The 24,208-nt window shown below is 37.2% G+C and overlaps 1 long non-coding RNA gene across 5 annotated transcripts in view; it reads left to right on the forward strand.

The window, feature by feature from the left end:
• LOC120306299 overlaps nucleotides 1-24,208 on the forward strand; it is a 124,138-nt gene that overhangs the window by 59,619 nt on the left and 40,311 nt on the right. For 4 of the 5 annotated variants that reach the window (XR_005556229.1, XR_005556230.1, XR_005556231.1 and 1 more), the window contains 2 exons: nucleotides 8,042-8,090; nucleotides 20,425-20,501. The exons of the other annotated variant lie outside the window; for it this stretch is intronic. This is a non-coding gene — a long non-coding RNA (uncharacterized LOC120306299). The remainder of the gene's footprint in view (nucleotides 1-8,041; nucleotides 8,091-20,424; nucleotides 20,502-24,208) is intronic. 5 annotated transcript variants of the gene reach the window in all.

Raw genomic sequence — 24,208 nt, forward strand, 5'->3', positions numbered from 1 at the left:
TTTCTGTCTGCCTATGAGTTTTCCTTACTTCACAAACCTTGGAAAGAAATGGGCCATGCTGACGGCCTCAGTAGATTACCCCTGCCAGTTGTAGAAGCTGACCCTGCACCAACAATCAATATTCTCTCCATTCAGGCCTTGCCTGAGTCCCCTTTAGATGCAAGGGATGTGGCTGCTGAATCAGCCACAGATCTCACACTTTCGCGTGTCCTTTCTTGGGTTTTATCTGGATGGCCAGAGAGCTGTCCAGGCACTGAGTTTCATAGTTTCTGGTCCAAAAGGAACGAGTTGTCCACCTTCCAGGGTTGTCTGCTTTGGGGGAGCAGAGTTGTCATTCCTGCCTCAATGAGGACTAGGGTCTTAGGTTCCCTCCACGAGGGTCATCCTGGCATTGTACGTATGAAGGCGCTTGCGCACAGCCATTTGTGGTGGCCTGGGTTAGACAGAAACATTGAAGCTAAGGTGCATGCATGCCACCTTTGTCAACGTTCGTGCCCTGAAATGCCCCAAGCTCCTGTACATAGATGGGAGGAAACACAGTCTCCATGGTCTAGGGTGCACATTGACTACGCTGGGCCCTTTCAGGTCAATTCTTCTTGGTCCTAGTTGATAGCCATTCAAAATGGCTTGAGGTTGTACCTGTCTCTTCCACCACCACTGCAAAGACTATTCAAGTACTGAGGGGGATTTTTGCTGCACACGGGCTTCCTGATGTCCTCATATCTGACAATGGCCCTCAATTCACTTCTTCCAAATTCCAAGCTTTCTTACAGGCCAACATGATTCGTCATGCCACCTCTGCGCCTTTCCACCCGTCCACCAATGGTATGGCTGAACGCATGGTTCACATCACCAAGGACGCCTTGAAGAAAATTACCTATGGAGACTGGCATCACAGGTTGGCTGACTTTCTCCTTTCTTATCGCACTACACCTTCCACTTCTACTGGGAGGAGTCCAGCTGAACTTCGTTGGGGGCGCAAACTGACTACCAAGCTTGACCGGTTGCACCCGGACAGACTACCTTCCACAATCACACACCCCAGGGCACCTAGACAACTGCTTGTGGGTGCCCCGGTTTGGACTCGTAACTATGGGCCTGGTCATTCATGGGTCCCTGCCACTGTATCCAGGGTCACAGGTCCTTTGTCCTACGAGGTGTCCCTGGATGACGGTTGTGTCCTGCGACGACACATCGACCAGCTCTGCACTAGACGGGACCTTCCCACTGAGACTCCTGGGTCTTTTCCAGGGGGGAAGGGGGAACCCTTTGGGCAAAGGGAAGAGTGCGGGCTGCCGCCTATCATTAACGAGGGAGCTACAGACAGCTCATTCCGAGATTTCGCGAGTGCTCCAAACAGGAATCCATGGAGCCCAACTAGAACTCAGGCACCAGTGCCTACTCCAGCCAGGGAGTCACCCCGGGGGCATAATCACTACTCACCCGCATTACTTAGTACTCCATTCAGGGAGGATATCCGGGAACGTCCAAACAACCCACACCCTGCAAGAGAGCTGGCACACATTCCGTCTAGTTGGCCCAACACTACCCCTGTCCCTAGAAGGGGGCAAGCACACAGGGAGGTGGTCAAGGAACCAAATCCCGACTACAACACCCCTGACATCACTCAGGGGACAACTGAGTTTTGGGACAGCACTGAAACCCCAACAAGCCCGGGGACAGAACAGGAACACGGGGAAAGACAACCTCTTGACAGGTCTAGGACAGACCTTGGAGGTTCTATAGAATTGCCCAACAGTGACAGTCACTTAAGAGGGCCTACAGCTAGGCAGGTCAAACAGAGAAAGAAGTCCTGGCCTGATGAGCCCGGTGGGCAAGCAAGCAGGCCAGGCATTGGAGCACAGTCCTTGGAAATCACCAGGGTTTAGCACGGGGGACAAGCATACATCACCCCTCAGTCAAGGGGTATTTGGAAGGTACCCAGAAGTTAGGAGGTCACAGAGAGCTAGAAGATCTCCTAAGTATTTAGAAGATTTTGTAACCCTACTGGCAAAACAGAGTTAACAGAGAGTATTCCTGTACACATTGGAAAATAGAAGTAAAGGGGACAATTGGTACAAAGTAGTATGGGTACCACACTCGTATTGGATTGCATATTATTATTGTATGATCATAGTCTGAGCCGGGGGGGAAGGGGTGTTTTGTCCTGAGCCTGTGGAAGCAGCTCGGGGCATTGCAACGGTCCTGGGCAGGTGCAAGCTGCCCGGGACCAGACTGGCTGTCGCCAGCACTTGCGTGCATGCGCAGGTGCAAGCGCGCCAAATGTTGCAGTTTGGCCCGGGAATCGCCTATAAAAGAGGCAGGGAGATTTGGGCGTTGTCAGCGTCTTGTAACCAGTATGCTGAACAGAAATAAAGAGTTCCTGAGAACTACAACTGCTTCTCGTGTCATTGCCATTTCGCGAAGGACTTAACAATAACCCCCCCACCACACACACAAAAACATTTTCTTTCTTCCAGAACAGGGATTGCCTGCAAAGCTCTGATGCTTAGGAGGTTTTACCAATGATTTTAAAAGACGATAAAGGAATCTCGGTTTCCCTCCTTCTTTCAGGCAAAATTTAAACCAAGCAATTTGAAGCTTAACTGACATTTGATGGTATTTTCTGCTGTGAAAGCATTTATCCAGAGATAAGCCCCGGATTTTACCAGTCTAGACTGGAACAGTTTTGGAGTATTTTACATATTGTTAATCATAAGGAGAAAAATGTGTTTGAGATTTCATATAATAGAAAGGAAACAATGAAACAGTTTTATGGGGAAGAATTATATAATATTATATATATGCCAATCATATAGAAAATGCTGATTTAACTAAAGATAGATCATAGTAAAGACAATGGATACTTAACTTAGTTACATATGCTTTGGAAGCCACATGTTTATAGACACATATTTTTCTTATTATCTGTTCTCATTCTGTTATATTTTCCCTGATTCCTTCTTGTTCAGGCAGATTCATCCCTCATATAGTTGCTATAACTTTTGACAGACCAGATAATTATTAATTCCCATGATCTCAACACTGTATTAGTGTTGAAACAGTCAAAGAGTACAGTAATTGGCTCTTCTCACAAATCCTACTATTAAAAAGGAACCATCTATCTAGTACCCATTAATCTCTATGCCCTCACTAATACGTTTCCAACCCCTTCCTTGCTCTTGATTAGGGAAGCATTTCCCTCTATTTTCTGGAAACTAAACAGAGAAGAAAATATTTTCAGTCATGCAAGGTTCTGTTTAATAATCTTAACGTATTGTAAGTAACCTTTACACTAAATACGAGGCTGTGCTCCTGGATGTGCTTCGTATCTGAAATAAGATCTGAAATACCTCGATGGGCTAATAAGAACAAAACTAATTTTAATTGCTCATGTTTGTCTGTTTTCTGATTATGTTGTTCTTTCAAACTCCCTCCCCCACTAGTATAAAGGTTCACAAACATAATTTTTCTATTCCTTTTACTACTCCGCTTTTCTACTCCTCTCCCTGTGTAACAAACAGATTTGCTTCCCTTTTTATACTTTCCTTTTCATTATTGTTCCTCATTGATTTTTCTACCCCTGATTCTACCCCTTTTATTTTGTAAGGTGTGAATGTAAGTCCTGATGACACAATGCCAGTGATGGCTGGGGGGGGGGGAGAGAGAGAGAGAGAAAGAGAGAAAGAGAGAAAGAGAGAAAGAGAGAAAGAGAGAAAGAGAGAAAGAGAGAAAGAGAGAAAGAGAGAGAGATCTTTAGTAGTCATCTGGATTGCACCACAAAGCTGCCCTTTTTGCTCTGTCCTCTGATAAAACCATTTTTCGTCCACTTTTTCTTGTGCACTGAGAATTGTGGCTCCAAATAAGGAACCTCAGTGCTAGAATTAATTCATTGAGAAATTAATTTATCTGCTCATGCTATTAGTCATGTGTTAAAAAAAGTGGAATATGATTTATCCTCTAAAATCAATTGTAACTTGGGTTACAGTTTGCTCCTTTTGGGTTGTTTTTCTTATCAGTCTTATAAAGTCAATACAGTAATCTAAAAAAAACATTTAAAAGCACACTCCCAATTAATATGCATGCAGTGATTGTGTGACAGAAGGCACATTATCTGAAGGTGTGCTTGTGATAATATCTTACACAGCCTAAAGTTACTTTCCATCACTTCTATCATTTATTTTTAGTACAAAATGTTACCATGCTTACACTAGTCTTCGTGAAGTGACTCAGAAAGTTAAAATATGCCCATTTACAAGTCAAGACAATTCCTTGTCACATTGTAAATGTGGAGGGTGTTGTCCTAGCTTTAAAATGAAACATGAAATTCTCCACTGCCACTTCACATAAAATATGGGTGACATCAGATAATTTAGTTCATAAAATATTTCATCAGCCATCAAGAGAGAAGGGTTGGGATTTGTGATAGGAGAAAAGATAGCAACCAAATGCATTCATTCTCAGTAACGTGGCTATGTTTGGTACATAAATCAGACCTATAAAATCTGCAGTGCCGAGTCTTTTATCTTTCCATCCCTGATCCTTATGCACATATTAGCAACTTTCCAGTTGCAACAAAAGTAGCTCAGGCATCTATGAATGGTCCGATTTATTTTTGGAAACAAGGATTTTTGCGTCCTACTCCCAGAGTGCGTTAAGATTTTAAAACCAGGAAATCTATTCATTGCAATGCTTTCTTTACCCTTAAGAACTGGGATCCGTTTTCAGACCCTTAAGTGTAACTGTACAATTCATTCCAAGGGGCTGTTTTTCATGTAGCATGGTAGCAACGAAGGAGTAAATTGTAAACATTTATCATCTAAGCAGCACATTTATTGATTTCCCATAGGAAGCACTTTGGGAACTTAGTGATAGATGTTGGTTCCGATGGAAAGTGAAAGGTTATAACAGTTCACTGATTATGGATCATCTGCTAGTGCTCAAGTGAAAGTTACCCGTTTATTGCATTTTAAATGAATACTATAGACCCTAAACACAGTGGGCCAAATCCTTGAACGTGATAAGACTATGGCAAATAGGACATTCAGCCTATTGATTACAAAAGTAAATGCATCCCATTCTTTATGGAGAAGTTCACTATTAATGACAGAAAACTGCATGCATACATTTCATAATATAATCATAACAAGTGATGATGCTGAAAACAGTGGTTTTTAACACTATAATGACAGAATGTTAAAATATGTCTGTGATGTCACAACACCAGCTCCTCTCTTTTATACTGCAATGTGAAATCACATACAGTTATGGAAGGAGTGACATTATGTCCCCATGTTTCAATGGAGGCTTAATAAATTGCTTGTTCTTCAAAAAAATGCTTATGGTTATCTCATGGTAAATTATTCAACTTCTTACTTCACAATTTCAAACAGATTTTACTTGCTGCCTGATAAATTAATTCTAGGTTGTTATGCAGCTCCATGAAAAGACAAAACAAGAGCAACAAGACTTTTTTCTTCACCAAATCATATTTAACTCTTACATGGGACAAGCGGGGATAACAACAGGCTAACAATGTTATCACAACACTTCATATATCTTTGAAATACTGGTCTTTACTACCTTCTGAAGAAAATTCTATGGAATGCATATTTTTATTTTTATGTTTCACTTACTTCCCAAAAAGGAAGCAAGCATTAACTGGCAGAAGCGATAGGGCTAAATTTAATAATCAATTTTTTTTTCAGTTTAGAAATGCTAACTATGTTAGATAAAATAATGCATTTTATCCACATTCTTTGGTTATCAGATATATAATAATAATTATAATAATATGACCTATAGATTAAGAAGGAATTAAGATTAAGAGACAACAAATGAAGAATAGAAAAGACACGTGGTAAGGCAAAATATTACATGGTCACTACATTAAAAAAAATAGCAAGCAAAGCAAATAACAAGACTTGTCAATGGCTAAGACTAGGAAAATTAATAAAGAGACAGAGGGGCTAATTCTGGCTGCACAAAACCAAATCTTAACAACGAATGCATACAAAGCCAGAATTGAGAAGACAGCAATAGACAGCAAATGCTGGCTCTGCAAAGCTAAAGAAAAGGTGGACTATCTAGTTAGCTGCTATAAGACAATTACCCAGATGACTACAAACAATGGCATGACAAACAAGCAACAATTGTGCATTGGTGTATCTGCAAGAAATACCATTTGCCTGCAAACAAGAATCAGTGGGACCACAGAATAAAGTAATAGAATATAAAGAAGCTAAAGTGCTCTGGGATTACAGAATTCAAACAGAAAAGCATCTGTCACATAACACCCCAGACATAACAATTCTCAACAGGAAAGACAAAAAAAGTCTGGATAGTGAATGTGACAGTACTTGGAGATAGCAGAAGAGAAGAGAAAGAACTGGAGAAAATCACAAAATATAAAGTCCTGCTGACTTGCTAAATGTGACTAACTGCACAACCCCCACCACCAATAATAATAATAATTTAAATTAAGGCCAAATAAAAGAAATAAAATGGATAATTAAAATTAACAGTTAAAAGCAACATTTAAAAAACTGTACATTAAGATGTTCTACATGGAAATCATTCCAAAATGTTGGAGTGTCAACAGAGAAGATTTGATCTGGGCTGCTGGTAGATGAGTTCATGGCAATTATAGGCTAACCTATGTTAGCAAGGAGATTCATATAGTATGAGGCATTCTCTCAAATAGTTGGATCTAAGCCAGGTAGGGCTTTAAAGTTAATGACCATTACTTTGGATTTTGCCTGGAAACAAATTGGCAGTTTGTACAGTGCTTTTAGCATTGACATATAAACTAATTGCAAACAACAATTTTCATGTCAATATCTGTTGGAAAATTACTCTGGGCAATTCCTTGTTTAGTTTGCACCTAGCACACTTCTAATCAATCCCTATATCCAAATCAGAACAATCAGATACTGTATACTTAACTCAGCAGGTCTAACAAAAAAAAAAATGGCTGGATGTTTATGTATTAAACAAAGCCACTATCCAAAGCAGATAAAACATTTACATATTATGCACTGCAACAACATAGAGACATTTCTGTTTTATGTCAGGGAATGTAGAGTTTTGGATCTTTGAATCTTAGATTTGACCTGATTTTTACTGGGTTTGGTCATGCATTTTTCCAAATTCTGAAAAATGTTCTTCAGCTCTGGTTTCTCCACAATAATCCCTAGCCAATAGTAACAAGTGATATGACCCTAGGCTTGTGAATTGAGTTGCAATGTATGAGTCCATGCAAAATATTATAAATAGCAAAGACATGGCAAACAAACAAGAAAGCATAGCAACAGCAATTCCCATAGCAATAGCAATAGCACTTAAACTTATATACTGCTTCATAGTGCTTTATAGCACTCTCTAAGCAGTTTACAGAGTCAGCATATTGCCCCCAACAATCTGGGTCCTCATTTTACTGACCTCGGAAGGTGGAAGGCTGAGTCAACCATAACTATATAGTATAGACCTACTAGTTCTAAACTGTACAAATTTAAGATATGAAAGAATGATGCTGAGATTTGACAAAGGATCCAAAAGAGTCCAAAAGAAAAAGGTATGACTTGTTTCCAACTCAATCAAAAGCTATCAGAGAATATTTGAGAAACCAATTCATTGGGAAGAATTCATTTTTCAATCAATACCTAGGCAAGCTTTTGTTTCTTCCATTTGAAAACCCAGCCACCAAACATAAGGCAATTGTAAAACTACTCTAACAACTTGATTTCCTCCAGTTCAACTGATCTGTAGATGGATTTTTGTCAGAAATACTCTTATGGTTGCAAATTCCAGCTTATCAACCCTTGAGCACAAAAAAAAAATTCAGAAATCTTGCTGAGCTGCTTAGAATTCCCAGCACTACTTATTCCATTTTAGCTTTCTAAATCTCAGAAGACTGGAATATCTCTCTAAAGGACTTGAAACATTTACCTGCCCTATTTTAGGTCTGTCAATAAGCTAATTATGTAACTTAGATAAGCCAATAATGCAATCATTATCTTGTCTTTTGATAACTTATTTATAGGATACTCTTCCCTACAGTACCACGCAAGACTGCTCAAGGTCCTTCTAAGGTCAGTTTGAATATGTTACAAGCATCACATTATCACCATACAAAAGGACTGAATGTTTTGTTTCATCAGCCTGGGTAGGCAGTGGTGCATGATTTCCAGGGTCTTAGCTAAATTGTTAATACTGAAATTAAGAAGTAGCAGGTCCAAAATGCAGTCATGCTTGACAACTTTCTAAATTGGTAGAGGGGCAGGTAATAGTGGGTTGCATCTGACTCTCAAGTTGGTGTTTGTATGGAACTTATTAATAAATAGTAGACAATCTCTTGTTATCAGAGATTGAATCAAAGACAAAGTTGGCAAAAGCAAAAGGACACATTCAATTTCTTAGAATATATATATAACACAGCTAAATGTTGAAGAACTATTCCATCATTTTCACATTCATTTTTCTTTCAATCAGATAGTTTCATCAAAAATATTTGGCACGGAATTTAAATACGATTATGCTTAACAATCTAATTAGTCTGTAAGTGATTTCCATTTCATATACAGGAATGACAATATAAAAGTTTCTAGGGATCAGCACTGTCTTGTCTGTAAAGATGAAGATGGATAGTAAAACAGGTGCTTTTCAATCCATATTTATCTTGGTTAATCCTTTTTGTTAATCCTAATTTAATCATTGCCTGAATGTTCTCTGTGTTCAGTTGTTCAATTTTGTTTTCCTTTAGGTCTCAGAAACTGAGACTGGAAGGCATTCAAGCAAAGTAACTTTGGAAAGGGCCAGTCTTCATTATTATATATCTGCCTGTTATAGAGAGCTTGAAAACAGGCTTCTTCAATGTGTAGAGGGCCATCACTACTTATGCTAGAGCAGTGTTTCCCAAACTTGACAATTTTAAGGCATGAGGACTTCAACTCCCAGAATTCCACAGCCAGCAACGCTGGCTGTGGAATTCTGGGAGTTGAAGTCCACATGCCTTAAAATTGTCAAGTTTGGGAAACACTGTGCTAGAGGGATACGTCCAACTACCAATTGCCAGAAGAGAGATGAATTATTCTGGTGAGCCAAGTAATTAGTTGTTGCCATGTCAGCTTTAATACTTCAACAAAACAAAACAAAAAGGAATTTATTTTTATTTTTTTCTAGTCGACTTGCTGCAAATGTAGCAACAGAAGATCAAGTTGGTAGAATTCACAAGACATTATAGAGATTTGCTACCATATACTTGTGATCAAACCAGTTCTTAGAGTGGAGATCTTATGATGAGCTTTGGTCTACTTTGGTAAGAGTTAGCATTCTTGTATGCTTTAAACAAGATTGTAATGCTCTAATATATTTTCACCTGCTTCTAGTTGTGTTAGTGAGATACAACTAGACTAGAATTCAACTTTGTTTTGAAAAATCCATAGCAGGATTCATTCTATTATAAGTATTAAAATATAAGCATCCAAAAGGAGGATAAAAGGGCAAGCAATGAAAGAAAAAAATGATGACATCTTCACATAAATGCAGCAAATTATTTATTTTCATCTGACATCAGAATCCAAGAACCCCAATGTTTACTAGATGATGTTGCCAAATTCATATCTTTATTACACTTTTCTAAAGGCACTACCAAATTAAGATAAAAGGAAAGAAGAGCACAGACTTTAGGACCATGGTCTGTTTACTATTTTGCAGAATTTCATCTAAACTACTGAGCATATTGGTTCTTAATGTATTCAATTTTTAATGTAATATTTTTTATTTATTATTTATTTCCTTTAACTAATGGAAGTTTGGAAAGATGGATGTGGAAAAGCTAATGTTTACATGAAGTGGTACAGTAGAATTAAAAAATAGCATCATTTGGCTAAGCAGTTGAGTGTCGTCCCACAAGGGATTTCTCTGCTAAAGAGGGCTGGGAAGCTTTGCGCAGTGTGTACATTAGAGAGACTGCGAGCAGCAAAGTAATGCTGACAAGGAAGCTGTATAAGGCCCAACTGAGACCAGGAGAGAGCATGTCTATGCATTTGCAGTCCATGAGAAAGACATTCCTAGAGCTAGAAGTAAGAGGAATGATTTTACTGAGGCACACAAAGTGTATGTGGATATAACCAGTGCGGTTAGCATTTTGAGTCGGCACACTTCAGCACCCAAACAACAACACTGGTTGGGGATTAAAAGAATATTAAGATATTTAAAAGGAACAATGGACCTAGGATTAAGGATAAGGTCATCTGGTGATTTATCATTACAGTGCTATGTAGATAGTGACTGGGCAAATGATCTGTGGGACAGAAAATTAAATTCAGAAAATCAAATTCAGGGTTTGTGATATTGATATTGCAATATTGTTTGCCAGCAATTCAGAAAACAACCTTCAGTAGCACTATCAATTGCTGAAGCTGAATTCGTAGCATTGTCCAAGGCATATTCTGAGATAACCTGGTATGTTCAGTTCCAGATAACCTGGTATGTTCATATCGATGTACAAGGAGCTGTATTGAAGACAATGTTGTATGTATAAAAATGGCAATGGGAGAACGTAAAGGAAGCAGAAGTAAACATGTAGATATAAAGTATTGTAACATCAGGGAGGCTGTAAAGGATAAACTGATAAAGTTACAGCATTGTTCCACTGACAACAATATAGCCGATATGTTAACTAAGCCTTTAAACCAGTGGTTCTCAACTTTTTTAATGCCGCGACCCCCAACAGGTCGTAAGTCGAGGACTACTCAACTGGTGCAGCACTGTTTGCAGAATGGGACTTTTGGCGGCTCAGCAGGGCAGAGACAGCCTGGACAATTCCTATTGGCTTTTGAAAGCCAATAGAATTAGACTCTATTCAAGAGAGTCTATTCTATTGGCTTTCAAAAGCCAATAGAATAAAAGGGAGTAGCACAGCTAAGGAAAAGGGGAAAAAAATGGTGTTGTTTGGCGACCCCGTGAAATGGTTGTTCGACCCCAAATGGGGTCCCGACCCACAGGTTGAGAACCACTGCTTTAAACGCAGGCAAGCATCAAGAGTATGTAAAAGCATTTGGGTTAATAGCTGTTCAGCTTTAAATGATGATTTAAAAGTTGACCAGCTGATGCAATGATGGGAATGAGTCAGTAGGGTCTTTGGCTGTTGACTCTTTAAGAGCCTGTGTAAAAAGGGAAGCTCTGCTAATGTGTTTTTCTTTCTTTTCCCTTTCCTAATATATTTGCTTTTTGTTGGATTTTGTTCATAGCACGTGTACATATATTGTTCCTAGTGATACTTGTATACCATTGTAGATATTGTAGATAAATCACCATTTGTTACAAACCACTGTTTGCTGTGTCTGCTCCTGGGTTGTTGCACGCGATAGGACTGTGCGCGTTCTGACAAACTCTCTGATTTTATTTGTATTTACTTAGGTATTATCTCCTGACTTCAGTAGGGCTTATTGGGTAGCCTTAGGCTTATGCAAAAGAATTTAGAGCAATTCAGTTTCTTGCTGATTTCATTCATACTTTTGTGAAAGATAGACAAAATTCAAGTACTAATACATCTATTGGCTTATAACTGTCTCCATCAATACATTTTTATATGAACTTTTTGCTTCAGCAAGCTCAGTCAAAATCACATCAAAATCAATCAACCTGTACACAAACAAGATCCTATAACTTCCCAAGAAACAATTTGGCATTGTGTTAGAATCTTCCAGTATTCAGATCTATTAAATAAAAATAACTGTGTCTGCACTTTACTTTTATTTGCAGTTTGGTAACTACTATTTTATATTCTGCTTACAAATCAACCCTCATTCTTAGGGATTTCTGAGTATTCAGCTTTCTGCAAAAAACCAATTTCTTCTAAATTCTTTTTGCCTCTTTACTTTTTTAAAGGGAAAAAAAGTTATAACAAAGGCAGAGTTGCCAGTCTCGATTAACTTAATTATTAAAAATAAAAGTAAAAACAAAAGAAAAACTTATACAACCAATATTATTGAGGCTATAGGAAGGTATACATGGATTCTTTGAATTTCTAAACTATCAAATTACTGTTTCTGCTGTTCTAAAGTTTATGAGATACTTATGCTCAGCTAGACTTTGTTATGTTTCCTAACTATATAACAGCATGATGTGAAAGGAGAGGAGAGCATTATCTAAGCAAAACAGAACATTTTTTCATTTTGTTAGATGATTAGCTATCCCATCAAAATTATATAATATGCCTATATGATTACCATTTTTCCACTTCTTCATTCAGATCATTAATACCAATATTGGAGACTTTCAAGCATAGGAGTAAACTGTCTCCTTCTGAATACTTGTCTGTGAATATATATTTTCAATTTGATAAAGAATTATTGATGAACACTTGTTTATTTCTTGATTGAGTATGCTTCCTAAGCCAAATATGTAGCCATCTAATTACCATGTTATTCATCCTACATCTAGCTTTAATATTAATTAAATCTAATCAGTTAATATGCCATGGATTCTTTGTCAAACGTTTTGTAGAATTCAGAATACATTGCACCTACAATTTATGAAAGATGTGACCAAAAATGAGGGAAGGCTAATCTGGCAAGATTTGTCCTTGATCAGTCTCTGTGGGTGCTAGTTGCTATTTAGTGGTCTCAGGGGTCTTTCTAATTAACCCCCTTTTTAATCATCTGCTCTTGAAATGCTGCATTGAGTTGTACCAAATATAAGTGGGATATAAACCCAATCAATCAATCAATCAATCAATCAGTTATCTCTCCTGTATCAATTGTAGACTTATGGTTCTCCTGGGTTCTTCTTTTCCTCCTTACAATATTTGCCATTTTCCACTGTCCTGCATTTTATCAAGATTTCTCAAAGATAATGTCTAAAAATTCAGCTAGACAATCACAAAGTTATTTTAATATTCTAAAATGCAGTTAATGGAACCTTTAGATTTTGATTCTTTCGAGGTAAACGGTATTCTCTAACATATTTCTATAAATCCAAGGAGTCAGTCCAAACCTTTTCATCTTTTAGTTCCTGTTGCCTAGTGAAGTACCGGTATGTATGCTCAAATTATTTAGTTGTATTTCTCTGCCTTTCCTGAGTTATATATTACCATTTTATCATCAACTGTGGACAGCTGTATACCGATTTATTTTCTTTTTGTTTTTGACATATTGGAAATATCTCTTTTTATTTTATAGCAATTGACAATCTCATTTCCTTTAGTTTTTCTGACATTATCTCTATAGTTACATGAAGCCTGCCCAAATTCTACCTCTTATACATATATTTTTTTTTACATCTTGCTAAACTTTTTGTGTAGCCATTTGACTTCTGCTGTTACTTTCCTTTATTTTGTCATAGTAATTTGTTTGCAGTAGTTTTTTAAAAAATCTGTTGGATCTTATTCTCAGAGAAAATCCCTGCAGGTTTACCATTGTTTCCTTCCTAAGACTAAGGAAAAGTGACTGACCCAAGTGACTGTTCCAAGGTCACCTAACTGGCTTTGTGACTAAGGAAGGACTAGAACTCAGGTTTTTAGCCCAACACCTTAACCACTATACCAGACCGGCTCTTCATAGTGCTTTTAAATCTGCTTTTTTTTTTAGACAAATTTGCTCACTCTCCCAATAAACTTCTTCACCCATTGAACTATATTTATCAGTTGTTCCATGCTTCTGATACATTTAGAATCCTAGCATTTTGTGGCTCCTTTCCCCCAAATTCCTGATATTTACAATTCTTTGACTAAGACTCTTCTTGGTGTCTTTTGCAGTTGGATAAATTACTACTATTGCTAAAAGATTTTGTTTGTTAAATTTCTTTTATCTAAAACTGCTGTGGATGGTTTCCTCCTCTACATTAATTGCACTTTTCAATTTAATGTTGATTTTGTACTAGATCATAATTCTGAATTCATTTCAGTTGTTGAATGGGCAGTAAAAAAAGTTGGGCAAACATTATAATCCAATACACATTGTTGGAAGAAAAATCTGGTCCAGTTCTCATTCCAAGTTGGGAGAAAGATACAGAAGAACTGAACTGAAGGCAGGCTGCATTTTGGAAAAGAGGTCGCTGTTTGGTAGCCAGAAACAACAATAACAATAGCATGTTTCTGGGCTGGCAGACAAATTGGGGTTGAAAGTAGATGGACTTTTGTAAAATTTTGGGGGCTTTGTGATTGAGATGCCTGTTCCTGTGCAAGACTATATCCTTTAAAATTTTAATGGCTGTTGCCAGATTCCTATGGGGTCATTTAAGGGTCACAGCTGGCTCTACAGGCACAAGGGGAAATGCAAATCCTAGGTATTTTGTTTGTCTGAGCTAATCCTATCAGTTTCTGCTCCTTGCCTATTGTGTTGCTTATTCGGAGCTTTTGGTTGCCCTTTGTTTTTTGAACAGAGTGGCCCGGCTTTCTGAATGGATACAAAATGTCCACATCTAAAGCCTAGTCCAGGGGTAGGCAACCTCGGCTCTTTTATGACTCATGGACTTCAACTCCCAGAATTCCTAAGTCAGCATAGCTGGCCTAGTCTCTTCAGGCTTCTGCTTGAAGCTGTTTTCCTATAGCAGAAAGTCTGGGGGCTGCTTTATGCCTTTGTTAAGGAGATTTTCCTCCTCTTCTTCTTTAGGGGAACTATTCTATCCTGCCTCTTTTAATATCTTGTAGAATATTTTTCTTCTGGGCAGGGGGGCGGCTTCCTACAGCATATTTCTCATTCACCAGTTTTGGAACTAGAACTTGCAACATTCCTGACTGGAGAAGACTGATATCATTCTATATGAGTGCACTGATTATGTCAAGAATTAAGAAAAAAGTTGTTCCGATATAAATATATGATATTTCTATTTTTTGGGCCTTCTGTTGAACGCACAGAGGTTTTGCCATCTCTGGACTCTGGTTCTCAACATCTTTATACTGGACCAGGCCAGACCAATAGTAAAGGTGGTCTCCAATTCTTTCCATATCAGCCCCAGCTATCAGCTGGGTCACTTTCAGGCCTTGTGATAGCATACCTGCCCTTCAAGGTTAGTGGTGAGCTTCTTTTCCCCTTTTACTCACTCAATTGGCCGGCTCACTCTAGCGAATTACAGCTATGCCAGACCCCTAAAACTCATACGCCACAACATCTTTTAATTTTCAATACTACCTCCTTCAAGTACTCAGCATGATTAGTAATTTAGTGTTGTTGCTTTGTCCATCCTGCCATTATCTGTTTTGCTGTTTTCTTTTAAGAAATCTATTTCCACAGACCTTGAGATTCTTCTTAGCATGCTGATGCTTTCTGTCTATTTCTCAAGAAGTCCCACTTTGCTACCTACCTTTAACTCAGCTCCTGAGGTAGCTATGAATATATATGAGAGCTTAGAAAACTACATTTATAACAGAAACTGCAGCACATTAACACAGCCTTGTGAGTGTTGTTGCTATAATTATTTTTTAATTATTGTACATCTTAAATACCTTCAATAGCTAAACACCAAAGGAAGTTCATGAGGGAGAAATGGATTCAATCACCAGAATAATGTCTCTGTTTTAGCAGGTGCTGTTATTGCAAATACAGTGCAAAGCCATACCATTTTAGGCTACGGAACACATTCTATCATAGCCAAATGGGACTGGAAAGCTTAAATGAATGAATTACTTCTGAATTTGAAATGTCTTCCATTCAGTATCTTAAATTTCTTAACAGGAAAACCAAAACAAAATAAGAAATAACGTGCTGCAGTTCCTGTTATAAATGTAGCTCTCTCTCATATTTGAAGAATCTGAAGAATTTGAGACATATAAAACAATAAATGAATGTAACAAGAAGGGTATTGTGGAAAAAAAACTTCTGCAATCAAAATGCACTTCCTCTTTTGATTATCATCAAGTATATTTGATGCTGTATGCATCTGACTGTCTGATTCAAGGGTATCCATGGGAAGGAAAGGTCAAATATGGCAACTGTGATTCAAGGATCCTGCCTCTTCTTTATCTGTAACACGTATAAAAAAAAGGCATGAAGCTTGTGATTCCATGGTTACACTGCCATATTAATCCCTCCAGCCCCTTCCCCACATGCAGATACCTTTGATAAAAGTACTTTACTTATTATCCCTGACACCAATATCATATTTTCATCATGAATCTTCCAAACTTCATTTTGTAGATCATTCATCCCTAATAAAAGATATATTCTAGGGAGAGATATTGCAGAAGAGATATTGGGTGGGTTGAGATAACTTTGATTTTAATTCGAAAAATAAAATATTTTAATCTTTTTATTTTTTTGGTATCTCAAAAAGGATTGTATATAGAGAAGCTTGGCAAAATACTTAACAGTTACTATATTTCATAATTCAGAAATAAACCTGGATAATTGAACCAATGGCATGGTTCAATATAAAGTCCATATGTTTATAAGAAATGAATAGAAGTGCAAAGTACGGAAAAGGGTTAGTGTCTATATTCTGTGACACCATCTAATTAAGGAATGCAAAATCAAGTTCCTGAAGTAGCACTCAATTAATATTATGTACCAATGTATATTTAGTGTGTTAAAGACCCATTAATTGATAATATGCTGCAATTAGCCCTTAAGTATATAATTAATATTCTAGTAAATGCTCATTTACCATTATTTCACATTCTGTATGAATGAATAGATATTTAATTAAAATCTGCTTCCTTTAAATTTGAAGAACAAATCAGTTTTCTCTTTTCTATGATTATCTTCTGCTTTCTTTCTTTAGGCTATTTTCATTTCAGGTTGCAGAGTGTTAACCTCCTCATGGTTCATTCAGCTAAACAGGAAATAATCAGTTTTCCAGCTCATTCGGACTGGTTATGCTGGGATTATAAATCTACCAAAGAACACCAAAATATACTCCACAAAATATTTCCTCCCATGCAAGGACCTATAAAAATGCAGTCAGAGTTATAATTTTCACTTCTTATTTCCCTCTTTTTTAGCAACTGCAGATGTACATGCTGAGGGTAAACGAGGCAGAGAAAATGGAACAATACAAGAGTATGGTAGTAATACTGCCTTATGAAGGAGAAAATCTTTAACATCGATTCTCTACGTTTGGGCTCTTGCTATCTGATAAGCAGCCAACTATAGCATGTTGTTCAGCAGACACAAGTAGGAAGAAACATAAACAGGTTTTGGATGTGAGCAGTGGAGTCGGGTGGGTTGAGATAACTTTTGATTTAAAAACATGGTAGTACAAGAGTTTGAGAATGAGAATTATTTAAGTGACTCCAGTGTCAAGGCTATATATCTGAGAGTAGTTCATGTTTGAAAATTGTTAATCTCTACAAACGAGACTGATTTAAATATTTTAGAATCTGTGGAGATAAGGTAATAATAAAGATGTTGGATTAATGAGGATTAGAGGATCTAGGTTTCTTTTAAAACAGCATCACAAACTGTATAACTTAATCTCAAGCAAATCTGCATTTTGTATTTACAGTATATTGCTTCATTTCATTAAAATAAAATGAGCTGCCTTTTCACCCATGTTGAAACATTTGTTCATATCCATGCATTTTTAACAGATGTTCATTAAAAATTATCTGTTAATTTTCAAAGAAAGATAATAAGGGCAGATTGGAAGAGAGAGAGAGAAAGAGAGAGAGAGAGAGAGAGAGAGAGAGAGAGAGAGAGGGAGGGAGAGGGAGAGGGAGAGGGAGAGGGAAAGGGAGGGAGGGAGAGAGAGAGTGTGTGTGTTTCCATTCAGTTATGTCAATTCTCACAGCCTGCCTGGATAAGTCCCTGCAGTTTTCTTGACAAGGTTTTTCAGAAGTGGTTTGTTATTGCCTCCTTCCTAGGGCTGAGAAAAAGTGACTGGCTGAAGGAACAAATCAAAAGATTGTAATGTTATCTCAAATGCCAACAAGAAGCTCAGAAGAAAGACATCAGAAAATGACAATTTCTTGGCTTTCTGTTTCCAGGAGAGAATGTCGTATCAAAAGGGAAGCAGCTCCCATGATTGGGAATAATATACTTAATGAAACCAGCTAGCTGCTGTTGATAGCTTTGTTCTTGAATTTAACAATTATCTTTTGAAGCTATCCAAGCTAATGATTGTCACCACCTCTTTAACTAAGTGGGGTGTGAAAAAATTACTCCCTTTTGTCTGTCCTAAATAGCTTGAGGCTAATAATTTCTCAGGCATTTGGATTCAGTTTGATCAAAATGAAATAGTTTTTAAAATGTAAATGTTCCTACATCTTAATGTGGGATTCTTCAGCTTCCCTTACTTATAAGACAGATAAGCATGCAAGTTCCTTGTCCATTGTGCTGAATTCTCTCTTATAATCCACAGGCTTCACAGATTCTTGCACATCAAGGGCAAAATGTCAGAAGCTCACTCTTCTCAAAACTTTTTCACTGCAGGAAATGTGAGAAGCTGTCTTTTTACTGGACATTGTTTTTCCTTATCAAGGTGGTTTGCCTTAAAAATTATGACTATTTCACTGTCCTGGCTTCCTTGATGTCAGGGCTTGTCTTCTTATTTGTAGTTTAAGCAGGTGGGCCTTTTTCTTATATTCCCTGAGCCTGCCAATTTCCTAGGCTGTTCTTCAAATCTTTCTGCAAACTTTCCGAGCAAAGCTTCCTGATGATGGTTCCCTTTTCCTTTTTAAATATCACAAGTTCCACAGGAGGAGCGAGCCACTTTGAGATCTGGCCCAATTTCTCTCTAGCTCAATGACTCATCTCAGTGTTCAACATACATAATATAGGTAGTCTGTGACTTATGTCTATAATTGGGACCAGAATCTTGGTCATTTGAGGGAAGCAGTTACTAAGTGAGATGCTCACCTGAGTCCTTCACTCAGTGATTGGAAACCTGTACTTCTGGTTGCAGTTGTTAAATGTTCTCCCAGGTCATTAAATGGACAGAGTGAAATAGTTGCCTGGTAGAGGATTTCAGCTCCATGCAGAAGGAGACCTTTCGGCAGGGGATAGCATCTTGCAAATCTTCCCTGCTAGCTTCCTAATTGTCTTTCTGGGGAAGTTGACAAAGACGATTGCAAATGGCAATGATATTTAGAATAGAATAGAATAGAATAGAATAGAATAGAATAGAATAGAATAGAATAGAATAGAATAGAATAGAATAGAATAGAATAATCATGGATACTCGGCAACTGGTCATAAACATGACCAGTTGCCAAGCACCTAGATCTCAATCGTGTGACTGTGAATGTGCATATACAACATTTTCCAACAATGGGAAGTGTTTTATGGTCCATGAAGTATCCTTTCCAAGACCCCTATTAATTTGAACCAGTTATAAGTTGAGGACTACCTGTAAAGAAAGAGCTTGACTATGATCGATGCAAAAGTTCACCAAAAGCATTGAGTGGGGGGAAAATATAAGAAGTCTTAAAATTAAGCCAGGAGTTTCCTCCATGCACCTTAAAGTGAGCTGCAAGACAGAGCCTATAGTTGATTGCATAAATAGAAGAAGTTATTTTGAAGAAATATTACTGCTGCTTTGATACTTCCAGTATCTAAGAGGCAAAGAGTAATGGGCCTCCTTCTTAACTTAGTTTAGAAAATGCTGTGTTCCATGTGTACTAAAACACATGAAAAGCGCTAAAATAAACTCTCAAACTAAGAATAAACAGATCTTTAGAGCTGCCTTTGATAATAGGTATGGTTATGTACATTTCATAAATAAATAAATAAATGGGACAGAATAATAATCCCAACCAAATCAACCAACCTTTTAAACCATTGCTATGTATTTTTATATCTTCCTGTTTGTTCACTGAGAAACCTTTAAGAAGTTCTTTTCTTTAGTAAAATATACATTATAATTATTTTTCCTGTTAATTGAGCTATTTCTTAGCCAATAATGAATGCTATCAGGTGCTCCATTAATGTAAAATATACTTTTCCTCTGTGGGTTAGCGACATAAATGAACAACCATGCACACCGAGTATTTTAGACGTAAAGAAAGTAATATTTTTGGTGGATGATTTTTAACTGGATTTTAATATTTAGCTCTTCTTTATCTTTCAATAAAACCATTAAGTTAAGATTAACAATAGAAATTAGCAATTCATGTTAAAATTCTTTTGTATGGGATTTTGTGAACCTATGACAAGTGTAGAATAATCCGTTCTATAGGAATGAAGACAAACAGCCAGTTGGCATTTTTGAAAGATATTTGGAACGGTATAAATTTTATCCATACCTTTCCTCATTATTCAGATGGATGATATCACTAAGATATTGTATTTATGAACTTCATTTAATTAATTCAGCCACATAAATCCTCAAATTGCATCCTCCTTTCTAAAATGGGATGATGAGATCTGGAGGGCATTATATTCACCATTTGTTGAACTTAAGTATGATTTCAATTATCAAATTTATAAAGATCTCAAGTTGCATGGAGAGAAGGCTTCATAAGCTTTCTTTTATATCTCTTCATAGAAGCTGGGTAGAACAAGTGGAGAAACCAGGACAAGAGGACATGGTCACAGAGCCACAAATACTTGAATTATTGACATGTATGTATCTAACAAATATATTTATTTTCCTTTTAAATAATGGCTGCTAAAATTAGATTTATTGAAACACAAATATAAATGCTTTCTCAAACATTGAGTAAATAATCAGTAGGCAGGATTTTTTCCTTGGCAATAATTTTTGCAGAGTTCAAGTTTACATATAAGAAGATATTAATATAAATTTATTTATGTATTTATTTATTATACACATTTATTATCTCCACCCAATGATTCCAGATGAAATAAGACACACAATGTAAGCAATAACCCCAACATTCTCAGATACATAATCATTGCTGACTTTAAAATTCTCATTATATTCCAAAGCACGATCAAAATATATTCCAATAAGAGATTGTGATTTGCTGCTTGCTTATGTAAATAAGCCAGGATCTCATGATTTTCAGTATTTGTAGAAACAGATCAATTTAAAAATAGAATGATAATTTCAGTTCCCCTTGCAAGGACGCTTGAGAAGGAGAAGGGATGTGGTATTTACTTTCAAAAGCTAGTTGCACATATTGCTAAACTAGAGCTTGTCACATTTCCAAAAAAGATCTGTCATGTCACCAGAAAGAAATGTTGCAAAGTTGTTGTAGAAACATAAATAACTAATCTAAAACATATAGTTGTTTATAAATTATGTAAAATCAAGCTTCTTTTAAGTCAAGAATGAGTCCTGGTGATTTCATGGTTGTATCCATGTAGTTTTCTTGGCAAATCATGGAATAAAAATCATGGCCAATTTGAAATTATGAATTGGCATACAACTCATTGAATTCTGATTGTTGCATCTATCTCCTCTATACCTCTCATTCTAAAACCCCTGTTTGTGTCAGCCCTTCAAGGCTGTCTGTTAGAGGAAAATAAAAACCACATGAATTCCTGGAACTCTAAAGAAGGGAGAATTGATTCTTTAAAGAGAATCAAGACAGGGCAGTCTTGAGTTTTCCCTCTCATTCATTCCTACCTCTCGGCACTAAGCTGATATTGCTTTTCTTTTTCAAGATCAAGTGCATTTTTTAGAGAGGGCTGTTATAATACATTTAAATAATAATAATTTATAGCTTGGGATTATATATCAAACTAAATGAAAATATAGTTTTAGCACAACCTAATTAATTGAGGCTTATTTAACTAGTCATGGTTTAAAGAAATCATAGCTTGGAAAGAAGTGAAAGTCCAGCCTAGAAATGTATAGCTTCTCTTTGGTGTTTATATTTTTCATTGACTCAACTGATGTTTCAATTTTCTAAATTTGCAACTTGAAAATATGATAGTAATGGTTATAATAACCTGTTCACCAAATGCCTGTACAAAAGGGGTAGAACTTCAATCAGCATCTTTAATTTTTCCTTTACCCTACAAATGCCCCTTTTGGTCACCAAGAATGGTGCTTTTAAACATACGCATTCTTTTGACCATCACAACTTTTTAAATAGCATTACCCATACACGTTGTACTTTATCACTCACAACTCTATTATAGTTAACAGATTCTTGGAATAGGAATGTACAGAATGTAGATGAGCAAATCCCACTGATGATCCTGAGAACTAGAAAGCAGGACATCTGTTACCCAGAGAAAAACACAAGAAGGAGGGGAATATTGGATGCAAACTAGAAGAAGAGATACTTTCTTAAAGGGACTCACAGCTTTCAGAAACTGCCAGCTGTTTGGAATAGATTCTGTTCCTACATTACCCTAAAGTTGTGTCCTTTCAAATATTTGGGAAGCTTCAATTTTATGTCTGCCTAGAGAGGCTGATATTATCAGCAGTTATGATGGCCCATTAAAGGACAGCATCTCTCCAATCTTTCTCCTCCTCTTCCTTAATACAAAGTTTTGGTTCTTGCATTTCTCCCAGCCTCAACCATTGTTGTTTGATAGCGACATTGTATTTCCATTTTCTTCCAGGTATGCTTCATGCTCTTTGACCTTTTTATGTATGCCTTACATGGTATGGAATCCCCAGATAGTCTCTCCAGATGGACAAACCACTTTATTTGCTATCTTTTTATGTAGTTTAATATTGGTTCTATTCCAATTCTTTTCCTTATAATCTCATTCCTGATTTTAACCCTTAGTCATTCTGCCAGCTTTCCTCAGGCATCTCATTTTGGCAGTAACTAACTTTCATTTATGCTTTATTTTAAGTCTCTATGTTTGGCACTGGTAACATAAGGTGGTCCAAGTTTGTCTGATCTCAAAAAACAAAGCACATTCATTCCTATTTGGATGGAAGACCATCATAAATTCCCAAGATCATCAACTAGACTGAGAGGTTAAAAAAAAAAGGCAGCAATTACAAAATACTTCAATAGTGTTCCTGAAAGCTACATGTGTGTATCCATTAAATTATCAAGAGTCAAGGTTAAATCAAATGAAACATTATCTTTATTAGTAGATATACTAAATAACCACCTTTAAAAAAATAACTGGATGAGTGAAAAACAAAGACAAAACATATACACAAAAAATATATTTCAAGTTAGTCCTGTTTAATAATCTTCTTTTGTACCTCCAGTGAGAGGGCTGGTTCCAGAACGGCATGAAAGGAGAATTCTTTAATTATTAATGATCCCTTTTCAAATCTCTTCATAATATTGGCTGTAGATGAACTTCACAATAATACCAGGAAGCAAACGTATTGTTAATGTGTTACTTCCTGATTCTATAAATTCTTCCCAAAAGCTGATGGGAAAAAGTGACACTCAGCTATGGTTCTGTCATAATTAAGAAGGCAATAAATCACAGATTATCTAGCACAGTGATGGTGAACCTTTTAGAGACCGAGTGCCCAAACTGCAACCCAATACCTGGTTATGTATCGTCAGGTGCCAGGTTGGTGTGGTCATTGGGTGGGTGTGGCCCATTGGGTGAGTGTAACCCATTGGGTGGGCGTGGCTGCAGTGGTAATGACAGACTGGGTGGGACTAAAAAGTTTAATCAATCAATTCCAACTTTGTGAAATCATTTTTTTCCTGCAAGAAGTTGAAATTGATTGATTGAACCTTTTTGTTTTTGCACACGGTGGCGGAGGCCTAAAGCGAAAAGGTTTTATAAAACCCAGCTGAAGGCCTAGGACTGGGGCGATGGCACACGTGCCTACAGAGAGGGCTCTGTGTGCCACCTGTGGCACACGTGCCATAGGTTCGCTACTACGGATCTAGCATTATGATCAGACCTTCCAAGTACAACAGTCTCTATGGGGCATAAGCAAATGGGAAATTCAAGCTGCTGGTATCAGTGTCCAAGAAACCTTTGAATTTCCTAGTCATATTAGTGCAGCTAATTTAGAGAATGCTGCTGGGCCTCAAGTTTCCTAGCATACACTGTATTATGATTGAACTATCTGCATAAAAGGCAAAGATATACTTCATATTCACTCATACATATTTTCCCAAAGCCCAGCTTTGGCAATGATGCCTGGCAATGCCCAGGAGTAAGTGCACACATTCCATGTCCTTCAAATGGTAGTATGGTTAATGATGCTAAAAATATGAACCCTGGGAATATTCATATCTAAAATAAAATGAACACCAAGGTACTAATTAAAACTATAAAAGTTTAATTTAAAAACGCCAAGCTTTCGCCGTCACCTGCCGGCATCATCAGGGCTGGGCCGCCAGGGTGTGAGAGAGTCATTTTATAGGGAAGCCGGAGTCTGCACTCGGCTCCTTGATCCCGTCATCGGGCCCAATTGG

Source organism: Crotalus tigris, unplaced genomic scaffold (genome assembly GCF_016545835.1).
Source record: "Crotalus tigris isolate CLP2741 ecotype Arizona unplaced genomic scaffold, ASM1654583v1 scf7180000017731.4096049, whole genome shotgun sequence".
Classification (NCBI taxonomy): domain Eukaryota; kingdom Metazoa; phylum Chordata; class Lepidosauria; order Squamata; family Viperidae; genus Crotalus; species Crotalus tigris.